Below are 12,270 nucleotides of genomic sequence, written 5' to 3' on the forward strand. Positions count from 1 at the left end.
TAACGTTGGGCCCAGGGTTGTAAAACAGGGGTAGGCTGTCCACCCACTTGTCCCACACTGACCTGATTGCAGCTACAGTAGCTTGTCTCTCTGCCGCCGAGCTGGTCTGGTGTCTCGGTTATCGAAGCGGATAATCCTGGAAATAATGTGGAAGACATTGTTGCACGGAAAAGTTATCTGCCAGTTTCTGCATCCCACAGGTATACGGTGGAATCGCCATTGGATCTGAAAACAACAGCAAGGATAAGAACCCCAAAGTATGCATATAAAGGAGTTTGGTCCATCTCCTTCCATCTCTCTCCAAAAACACGTCTTCCATCCAAATTAATGCAGTTCAGAATGATTTTCTGGATGGTGTTTGTGATGAACAGGTCAAAAGAAGACATTATGTTCTGTACATGGGTAACCACCATCCTCGTCGGCCCTGGTTGCATCCTTATCACATTGGCAGCCATGCAGGGTGGCTCATGCCTTGGGCAAGAAGACCATTCAATTTTCAAATGTTTTGACATCCATATTTCTCCTCCTGCAGGCTGCTGATGAGCTGGTTGCTGAAAGGCTGGTCCTGGGGCTGGCTGCTGACGGGCTGGTCCTGGGGCTGGTTGTTGACGGGCTGGTCCTGGGGCTGGTTGCTGACAGGCTGGTCCTGGGGCTGGTTGTTGACGGGCTGGTCCTGGGGCTGGTTGCTGACGGGCTGGTCCTGGGGCTGGTTGCTGACGGGCTGGTCCTGGGACTGGCTGCTGACAGGCTGGTCCTGGAACTGGCTGCTGACGGGCTGGTCCTGGGGCTGGTTGCTGACGGGCTGGTCCTGGGGCTGGTTGCTGACAGGCTGGTCCTGGGACTGGCTGCTGACAAGCTGGTCCTGGGGCTGGTTGCTGACGGGCTGGTCCTGGGGCTGGTTGCTGACAGGCTGGTCCTGGGGATGGTTGCTGACAGGCTGGTCCTGGGACTGGCTGCTGACAGGCTGGTCCTGGGACTGGCTGCTGGCTGCTGACGGGCTGGTCCTGGGACTGGCTGCTGGCTGCTGACAGGCTGGTCCTGGGACTGGCTGCTGGCTGCTGGCTGCTGACGGGCTGGTCCTGGGGCTGGCTGAGGGTCAAACTCATCCTCTTCTTCCAACTCACTGTCAGGCTCTGAATTGACAGAGACATATTCAGAAAATTCTTCATCTTCCACAGTGGAAGACGTTCCTTCCACACTAGCTTCTCTCTCTGCAAAAATGATTTCTAAGTCCCTATGACCAGAGATCATTTTGCCATACTGATTGATTGTGGTAAGGAGCCACACCTGCAAAGCTTTTTTTATTTGTTGTCCCTCCCCCAATTTGCACCTGGCTGGGGTAGAGTATGGGAAAATACTGCATTTTTTTACAATGTATCGAATCTATCAAATAATGTATTGTAATAACATTGTGCAGGTTCCCGTAAAACATTGTATAGTTTCACACACTACAAAGGGTAAAGAGACCAAGAAAAGCGGGAGACAGGCAGAAAGCCAGGGAGACAGGCAGAAAGCCAGGGAGACAGACAGAAAGCCAGGGAGACAGGCAGAAAGCCAGGGAGACAGACAGAAAGCCAGGGGGACAGACAGAAAGCCAGGGAGACAGACAGAAAGCCAGGGAGACAGACAGAAAGCCAAGGAGACAGACAGAAAGCCAGGGAGACAGACAGAAAGCCAGGGAGACAGACAGAAAGACAGGGAGACAGGCAGAAAGCCAGGGAGACAGACAGAAAGCCAGGGAGACAGGCAGAAAGCCAGGGAGACAGACAGAAAGCCAGGGAGACAGGCATAAAGCCAGGAAGACAGACAGAAAGCTAGGGAGACAGACAGAAAGCCAGGGAGACAGGCAGAAAGCCAGGGAGACAGACAGGTTATTAGTGCTATGTTGAAACATCAGGCCTAGGGAGGAGGAAGATGGAGATTAAGGAACACAGCAGACCTTTTTGTTTCATTTTTACTTGTTTTCACCTACACACACACACACACGTTTATTTCCCCTGGGTCCAGTGTGAATGAAATGAAAATGTGTTCTTTTACATGTTCTTCACATCATTATTTTCCTTCAGTAAACATTGAAAATGGGTCCCACAGACCCAAACAAGGGTTAAAAGTTTGGGACCATTTTTCTCCCCAATTTTCAGTCTGATCGCTGCAACTTCCCAACAAGCTCGGGAGAGATGGAGTCATGTGTCCTCTGAAACATGACCTGCCTAACCACACTCTTTAACACCCGCCAGCTTAATCCAGAAGCGTTGGAGGAAACACTGTTCAACTGGAAACCAGGGTCAGCTCACAAGCAACTGGCCCGCCACAAGGAGTCGCTAGAGTACGATGAGCCACATAAAGCCTCCACTAACCCAGTTATTTAGAATATCACATTTTCAGTGATATTCTCATTTTTAGTGCAATTTATTGTAATACTTTAAAATCTGCTAACAAAGCTATGATTTTTGCCATGAAATATTACACACAAAAAAGTTAATATAAATGGTTTATTTTAGCTTTACATCTGTAAATTATTTTGCTAAATCAAAAAATGGTAGTAAAAAGAAAAGGAGATGGTCGACATCAGAATCACAGCTGAACTGTAGCTGCCTGCAATAGTAGCATCCTATACACCTTTCATGTCGCTGTCATTTCTGAAGGAAACTGGGTGTTAGTGTAACGGATATGAAACGGCTAGCTTAGTTAGCAGTGGTGCGCGCTAAATAGCGTTTCAATCGGTGACGTCACTTGCTCTGAGACCTTGAAGTAGTTCCCCTTGCTCTGCAAGGGCAGTGGCTTTTGTAGAGCGATGGGTAACGATGCTTCGTGCGTGACTGTTGTTGATATGTGCAGAGGGTCCCTGGTTCGGGCGAGGGGACGGTCTAAAGTTATACTGTTACATTAGGAATACGTTTAGCACACTGAGTTAAGGCTCCCTTCTCTGGCTGTCCCTGAAAATAATCAAAGCTGGAACAATCGTACAAAAATACTGTTGAAAAATAAATCGAAAGAGAAAAAGAGAGACATCTATAGAAAGAGTGAGACAAAGAAACACATAGACATCGACATGACGGTCAGGGAACCAACAAAACAATGAGATGATCACAATGAGATGATCACCTACACATTCATCTGGATTCCCTGCAACCCAACAGCTGCCTTTCGCTTCTTCACCCGTACCTAATTTCTGACTGCCATAATGTTCTCATGTTCTTGTAGGGCGGCAGGTAGCCTAGTGGTTAGAGCGTTGGACTATTAAATGAAAGGTTGCAGGAGCTAAGGTAAAAATCTCTCATTCTGCCCCTGAACAAGGCAGTTAACCCACTGTTCCTAAGCTACCATTGGAAATAAAAATGTGTCCTTAACTGGCGTGCCTAGTTAAATAATGGTATATATATTGCTGAGGCTGTTGGTTTTGTGAGGCATGATCACTCATTTGCATAAGAAATCATTTTTGAATGTCTTCTGTTTTTTCTTTGTGATATTTATAATGTATGTGTTAAATATATTTGCATGGTATGAGACTTGAACAATTGTAGTTTTTTTTATGGTACACAAACAATATTATGTGGGGTTAATCTTGTTTTCAGAGAGAAAAACTAATTGTTCTTCGTTACAGGAAATGCATTATTAAATCAACTTTTTTTCTCAGATGGAAGGCATGGGGGGAAAGAAGGCCATAACAGTATTCCTCTTCCCCATTAAGGTTAGTCAGTGTGTAGCTTATCCCTTGGCTGCATTGTATCATGGAAGACTGATATCCCCCTGGAGTCCCCATTGACTTCACTGGGCTCTATGTCTGGGATGTGCTTTTCCCGTGTCTGCTTCTCTGCTCCCACAGAGCTTGTGTCCCAAATGGCACCCTATTCCCTATATAGTGCATTACTTGGTCAAAAGGAGTGCACTATCAAGGAAATAGGGTGCCATTTTGGATGTAAGCAGAGCTATTTCTGGCAGTTTATCGCCTCCTACCAGCTCTGATTTATCGGACTAATGTTGGTTCCATTCACCAAGCGCTGCACTTCCCAAAGCTCTTAGAAGCTCCCTTTGTGCACCTATAATTCTCCTAGAGTATATCTGTGCTCATTCTCTTTGATCTTTTGAACCTCTAGCACCAAAGAACCTCCCTAGATTGAGTTTTAGGATTTGGATATTTGAACTTTTTGGCCTTCCACCTAGTCCACAGATCTATGATCTCTCCTAGATTATCAGCTTTTGACCCTGAGGGTTTATCTTGATGCACCTTATAATTCAGTTCTAAGGTTTTTTTAAAATACTGCAATATTGTGTGATATATAGGCATGAAAAATTGGTACACTTGTATATCTTTTTTTGAGCTGGACAATAATCAGGATTATTTCTGCTTGTGTTTTCCCCTTCACTACCTAGAGAGCCCAAAGCTCTGGCAGTAATATTCAATATGTCACTTTGGATCTGTCCTCCACTGTCTGCTTTAGGTGAATAGAGGAACAAATGTCACTCACTGACAGATCAGATGTACGTTGGTGAAAAAGTCCAAGGAAATCAACAAACTCAGTATAAACAGAGCGAAGGTAGACTAGATGAAAGGACTTGTTATTCTCCCCCTTAAAATAGCCCTCAGCCCTCATTCAAACGTAGATATCCTCATAATTGACCTAAAATCAAGGACTTTTTAGTCCCTACAAAATACCTATTAAACAATGGTAGAGAAGGGCCTGAAATCAAGTGCTTTAAACAACACAACATCAGTCCAGGGATAAACAAAATGTCAGAACTGTCAGGAGAGAATCTGCTCATCGGAGAGAAAAGCACTGTTGTTCCTTTAATTGAATTACATTTTCTGTTTGTTTCCCTTTGTTGATATCAAAGAGCAGACAACTGTGAAAATAGCGAGTCAATTACTGGATATTTGACAGCAATCACCACCCCAGCAAAGCTGCATGCCTTCATTGCCTTGCAGTAGAGCAAACAAATCAAGGATGTCCAGATCATGCTAGCATTACTACCCACAGGGCTGGAAGCAGAGTGGATTTAGAAGAAGCGGAGTGTATGATTTAGAGATGGCTGACTGTCTGCAACAGCTCTTGGATTGAATCCTGATAGAAAAATGTGTATTGGTCCGAGACCATAGTTTAACAGTCTGGTCTTGCAGGTAGTTGGAGTTCATGAGTGAGGACTGTTATCCTGGTGAGATACTGTACACTAGAACTGGGTTTCAAATACTTTATCTGTGTCTGTTTGAGCTTGCCTGGCTTAATAAACAAACAGGAAAGTCCCAAAAACTGCAAACCCTTCCCATATGGCACATCAGGCAGACTCAAGCAAACGCTCAAAGTTTTTGAATATATTCTGTTGAAACATTTGAAACCCAGGTCTGCGATATACATGGTGTTTTCATCCATATTGTAACTCTCCATGTACTTCCGATGTTTTCAACATCACAGAAACATATGACTGTAGTTCTGTCTGACCTGTGAATGAACTAGCATGTTGGTTCCAGTTATTTGTTATAATGCCTTTCCTCTCTATACTGGTGTTAGGATTTTATATACAGTATACAGTTAAACAATAGAATGGTTTGAATCTCTGTGTAGCAGCACCACTGTCTAATGAATTCCCAGTATGTCACATGACTTAGTTCCAGTACAAAGATAGATAGTGAGGAAAACATCCCCAAATAACTGTCAATCTTCCTCTTTATTCAAACATCTCCTCCGCGTCCCAGGGGTCCCAATGACATTAGCATAGGATACAATGACACACATGTAAATCAGTCTTCAGAGATGTTAGAGTAGCAATCAGCCAGAACTGTATCCCAAATGGCACCCTATTCCTAGCTTTGGTCAAAAGCAGTGCACTATAAAGGGAATAGGGTGCCATTTGGGATACATCCCAGATGTATCATTAACCTGGTGGATGCTGCTACTTCATCCTTCCCTGTTAGTGAGTGTGTTAATGAATCATGCCCTAAATATTCAGACTGTTACTAACAATAGGACTTTGTTCACTGGCTAACAGACAGTACCAGTCAAACATTTGGACACACAAACTCATTCAAGGATTTTTCTTCATTTTTATTATTTTCCACATTGTAGAATAATAGTGAAGACATCAAAACTTTGAAATAACACATGGAATCATGTAGTAACCAAAAAAGAGTTAAAACAAACCAAAATCTATTTTAAATTTTAGATTTTTCAAAGCTGCCTTGATGACAGCTCTGGACACACTTGGCATTCTCTCAACCAGCTTCACCTGCTTTTCCAACAGTCTTGAAGGAGTTCCCACATATGTTGAGCACTTGTTGGCTGCTTTTCCTTCACTCTGCGGTCAACTCATCCCAAACAATCTCAATTGGGTTGAGGTCGGGTGATTGTGGAGGCCAGGTCCTCTGATGCAGCACTCCATCACTCTCCTTCTTGGTCAAATAGCCCTTAAACAACCTGGAGGTGTGTTGGGTCACTGTTCTGTTGAAAAACAAATGATAGTCCCACCAGGTGGGATGACGTATCGCTGCAGAATGTTGTGGTAGCCATGCTGGTTAAGTGTGCCTTCAATTCTAAATAAATCAGAGACAGTGTCACCAGCAAAGCACCTCCACACCATCACACCTCCTCCATGGTGGGAACTACACATGCCGAGATCATCAGTTCACCTACAGTTGGAACCAAAGATCTCAAACTTGGACTCATCAGACCAAAGGACAGATTTCCTCCAGTCTAATGGTAATTTCTTGTGTTTCTTTCACCAAGCAAGTCTCTTCTTCTTAATGGTGTCCTTTAGTAGTGGTTTCTTTGTAGCAATTTGACCATGAAGATCTGATTTACACAGTCTCCTCTGAACAGTTGATGTTGAGATGTGTCTATTACTTGAACATTTATTTGGATGTCACGATGTTTGTAATAATGATGGTCGGACCAAGGTGCAGCGTACTTCGAGTTCCACATATTTTAATGAAAGTGAAACTTCAGCTAATACAAAACAAAATAAAGAATAAACAAACTGTGATGACAATGTAGTGCGAACAGGCAACTAAACATAAACAATATCCCATAACCCACAGGTGGAAAAAATGCAACTTAAGTATGATCCCCAATTAGAGACAACGATTACCAGCTGCCTCTAATTGGGAATCATACACAAACACCAACATAGAAAAATAAACCTAGAAGCCCACATAGAAATAATAAAATAGACTAAACACCCCTAGTCACGCCCTGTCCTACTCTACCATAGAAAATACAGGCTTTCTATGGTCAGGACGTGCTATTGGACTGCAATTTCTGAGACTGGTAACTCTAATGAATGTATCCTCTGCAGCAGAGGTAACTCTGGGTCTTACTCTCCTGTGGCGGTCCCCATGAGAGCCAGTTTCATCATAGCTCTTGATTGTTTTTGCGACTGCACTTGAAGAAACTTTCAAAGTTCTTGATATTTTCCGAATTGACTGACCTTCATGTCTTAAAGTAATGATGGACTGTTGTTTCTCTTTGCTTATTTGAGCTGTTCTTGCCATAATATGGACTTGGTCTTTTACCAAATAGGGCTAACAGGTGGGATACCTGTACCTTGTCACAACACAACTGATTGGCTCAAACACATTAAGAAGGAAAGAAGTTCCACAAATGAACTTTTAACAAGACACACCTGTTAATTGAAATGCATTACAGGTGACTACCTCATGAAGCTGGTTGAGAGAATGCCAAGTGTGTGAAAAGCTGTCATCAAGGCAAAGGGTGGCTACTTTGAAGGAGCTCAAATATAAAATATATTTTGATTTGTTTAACACTTTTCTGGTTACTACATGATTCCATATGTGTTATTTCATAGTTTTGATGTCTTCACTATTATTCTACAGAAAATAGTAAAAATAAAGAAAAACCCTGGAATGAAGGTGTGTCCAAACATTTGACTGATACTGTAAATAAAAAACCTCAGTGTATTTCAGGACAGCTGTTAATGTCCAAATATTTTTTGAGAGGAGATGGAAAGATGGAAAAAGCTGGCTAATTTTAAGATATTGCCTCACCCTAAAACGGAGTGCTTAAAGGTTCTATCCGCAGAGCACACAGACAGGCGCGTAAGGAAGCTTATATGTGTGAGTTATGACAGGGTGGACTGGGAGTTTACGACACCCGACAGAATTCCATGTTGTCACATTCAAAGTGTTGAGGGAGGAAATACTGGACGATTCTCAGCAGGCGCCCCCACAAACATTAAACCTCCGTTATAAATAGTTCCACCTAATGCTGCCTAAGATGGGCCTCAGATCCAAAACACGGTCCAACATGGCCTTCTCCTGTTAAAGCATCACTCAAACCTTTTTTGTATTGTATCCATATTCACTTGTTCACTCCCCTTCCCTAGCTCTGATGTCCTGTATTTAAGAGGCTCACCAGATAGTGAAGGCTTGTTTTGAAGAGGCTCACCAGATAGTGAAGGCTTGTTTTGAAGAGGCTCACCAGATAGTGAAGGCTTGTTTTGAAGAGGCTCACCAGATAGTGAAGGCTTGTATTTAAGAGGCTCACCAGATAGTGAAGGCTTGTTTTGAAGAGGCTCACCAGATAGTGAAGGCTTGTATTGAAGAGCCTCACCAGATAGTGAAGGCTTGTATTGAAGAGGCTCACCAGATAGTGAAGGCTTAGTATTGAAGAGGCTCACCAGATAGTGAAGGCTTAGTATTGAAGAGGATCACCAGATAGTGAAGGCTTGTTTTGAAGAGGCTCACCAGATAGTGAAGGCTTAGTATTGAAGAGGCTCACCAGATAGTGAAGGCTTGTTTTGAAGAGGCTCACCAGATAGTGAAGGCTTAGTATTGAAGAGGCTCACCAGATAGTGAAGGCTTGTTTTGAAGAGGCTCACCAGATAGTGAAGGCTTAGTATTGAAGAGGCTCACCAGATAGTGAAGGCTTGTATTGAAGAGGCTCACCAGATAGTGAAGGATTGTTTTGAAGAGGCTCACCAGATAGTGAAGGCTTGTTTTGAAGAGGCTCACCAGATAGTGAAGGCTTGTTTTGAAGAGGCTCACCAGATAGTGAAGGCTTAGTATTGAAGAGGCTCACCAGATAGTGAAGGCTTGTATTGAAGAGGCTCACCAGATAGTGAAGGCTTGTTTTGAAGAGGCTCACCAGATAGTGAAGGCTTGTATTTAAGAGGCTCACCAGATAGTGAAGGCTTGTATTGAAGAGGCTCACCAGATAGTGAAGGCTTGTTTTGAAGAGGCTCACCAGATAGTGAAGGCTTGTTTTGAAGAGGCTCACCAGATAGTGAAGGCTTGTTTTGAAGAGGCTCACCAGATAGTGAAGGCTTGTTTTGAAGAGGCTCACCAGATAGTGAAGGCTTGTTTTGAAGAGGCTCACCAGATAGTGAAGGCTTGTTTTGAAGAGGCTCACCAGATAGTGAAGGCTTGTATTGAAGAGGCTCACCAGATAGTGAAGGCTTGTATTGAAGAGGCTCACCAGATAGTGAAGGCTTGTTTTGAAGAGGCTCACCAGATAGTGAAGGCTTGTTTTGAAGAGGCTCACCAGATAGTGAAGGCTTGTTTTGAAGAGGCTCACCAGATAGTAAAGGCTTACATTGTAGAGGCTCACCAGATAGTGAAGGCTTGTTTTGAAGAGGCTCACCGGATAGTGAAGGCTTACATTGTAGAGGCTCACCAGATAGTAAAGGATTACATTGTAGAGACTCACCGGATAGTAAAGGCTTACATTGTAGAGGATCACCAGATAGTAAAGGCTTACATTGTAGAGGCTCACCAGATAGTAAAGGCTTACATTGTAGAGGCTCACCAGATAGTAAAGGCTTACATTGTAGAGGCTCACCAGATAGTAAAGGCTTACATTGTAGAGGCTCACCAGATAGTAAAGGCTTACATTGTAGAGGCTCACCAGATAGTAAAGGCTTACATTGTAGAGACTCACCAGATAGTGAAGGCTTACATTGTAGAGGCTCACCAGATAGTAAAGGCTTACATTGTAGAGGCTCACCAGATAGTGAAGGCTTACATTGTAGAGGCTCACCGGATAGTGAAGGCTTACATTGTAGAGGCTCACCAGATAGTAAAGGATTACATTGTAGAGACTCACCGGATAGTAAAGGCTTACATTGTAGAGGATCACCAGATAGTAAAGGCTTACATTGTAGAGGCTCACCAGATAGTAAAGGCTTACATTGTAGAGGCTCACCAGATAGTAAAGGCTTACATTGTAGAGGCTCACCAGATAGTAAAGGCTTACATTGTAGAGGCTCACCAGATAGTAAAGGCTTACATTGTAGAGGCTCACCAGATAGTAAAGGCTTACATTGTAGAGACTCACCAGATAGTGAAGGCTTACATTGTAGAGGCTCACCAGATAGTAAAGGCTTACATTGTAGAGGCTCACCAGATAGTGAAGGCTTACATTGTAGAGGCTCACCAGATAGTGAAGGCTTACATTGTAGAGGCTCACCAGATAGTGAAGGCTTACATTGTAGAAGCTCACCAGATAGTGAAGGCTTACATTGTAGAGGCTCACCAGATAGTGAAGGCTTACATTGTAGAGGCTCACCAGATAGTGAAGGCTTACATTGTAGAGGCTCACCAGATAGTAAAGGCTTACATTGTAGAGGCTCACCAGATAGTAAAGGCTTACATTGTAGAGGCTCACCAGATAGTGAAGGCTTACATTGTAGAGGCTCACCAGATAGTGAAGGCTTACATTGTAGAGGCTCACCAGATAGTAAAGGCTTACATTGTAGAGGCTCACCAGATAGTAAAGACTTACATTGTAGAGGCTCACCAGATAGTAAAGGCTTACATTGTAGAGGCTCACCAGATAGTGAAGGCTTACATTGTAGAGGCTCACCAGATAGTGAAGGCTTACATTGTAGAGGCTCACCAGATAGTGAAGGCTTACCTTGTAGAGGCTCACCAGATAGTGAAGGCTTACATTGTAGAGGCTCACCAGATAGTGAAGGCTTACATTGTAGAGGCTCACCAGATAGTAAAGTCTTACCTTGTAGAGGCTCACCAGATAGTAAAGGCTTACATTGTAGAGGCTCACCAGATAGTAAAGGCTTACATTGTAGAGGCTCACCAGATAGTGAAGGCTTACATTGTAGAGGCTCACCAGATAGTAAAGGCTTACATTGTAGAGGCTCACCAGATAGTGAAGGCTTACATTGTAGAGGCTCACCAGATAGTAAAGGCTTACATTGTAGAGGCTCACCAGATAGTGAAGGCTTACCTTGTAGAGGCTCACCACCAGAGCACTTGCCTCTTCGCTGCCTGCCTCTTCCTCCCTGTATTCCATTCCATTGTGTAGAGAATAAAAGCTGCTCTCACAGTGAAGGGTGCTCCTTCTCAAGAGCAGAATAGGAGAGGATAGAGCTGGCATGCATCTCAAATGGCACCCTATTCCCTATTTCAGGGAGCACTAGGTGGTAGGTAGCCTAGTGGTTAAGAGCGTTGGGTCAGTAACCGAAAGGTTGTGGGTTTGAATCCCTGTACTGACCAGGTGAAAAACTTTCCACTGTGCCCTTGAGCAAGGCACTTAACCCTAGATACTCTGGATAAGAGTGTCTGCTAAATGGTTGCCCATTTAGATTCATCCGCAGACTGTTTTTTAACTTTTATTGAGTGAATGGTCGGTGGGCCAGAACATAATTACATATAATTTGTAAACTGCAAATTGACCACAAGAAGCCCAAACAGATATGATATTTGAATAAAACCGTGCCTACATATGTATACGACCACGTGTCTCTCTGTTATGCATGGGAATACTAGGGGGGGGACAGATTTCTTAAAGTAAAATCACAATCGCTGATTTCCCTGTGTTTTTACAGTTTACTGGCGGGCCACCAGTTGAGGAACCCTGCCCTATATAGGGTACAAGTTTTGAATAGAGTAAAAAGTAGGGCACTATAAAGGGAATAGGGTGCCATTTGGTACACAGCTCTGGTCTGCTCATGCAGGTATTAACCTCCTGTGCTCTGTTAGAATAACTATAGGAGAAGGTACTGGTAAATAACATTGGGTTACAGCTCAATAGCTTTTATATGGAATTTGTATTTTTCATTGAAGAAAATGGGCTTAAAAACGTTATTGGACAAGATAAGTATTATTTCAAGGTTTGACCAATGGGATGAAAAATGCTGTCTGTCTCTTTGGATGCCTGGATACATGTGTTTATCCATTGCTGATAGGATAAGGGGTTACTGAGCTCTTTTATCCAAGCTGGTCTTCACAATAACAACATTGTTGAAATAACTTTTTTTATTTATCTACTCAGGTGTAAGCCCGCAGCTCAAAAGTTAAACAGT

This window comes from Oncorhynchus nerka, linkage group LG4 (genome assembly GCF_034236695.1).
Source record: "Oncorhynchus nerka isolate Pitt River linkage group LG4, Oner_Uvic_2.0, whole genome shotgun sequence".
NCBI classification, from domain to species: Eukaryota; Metazoa; Chordata; class Actinopteri; order Salmoniformes; family Salmonidae; genus Oncorhynchus; species Oncorhynchus nerka.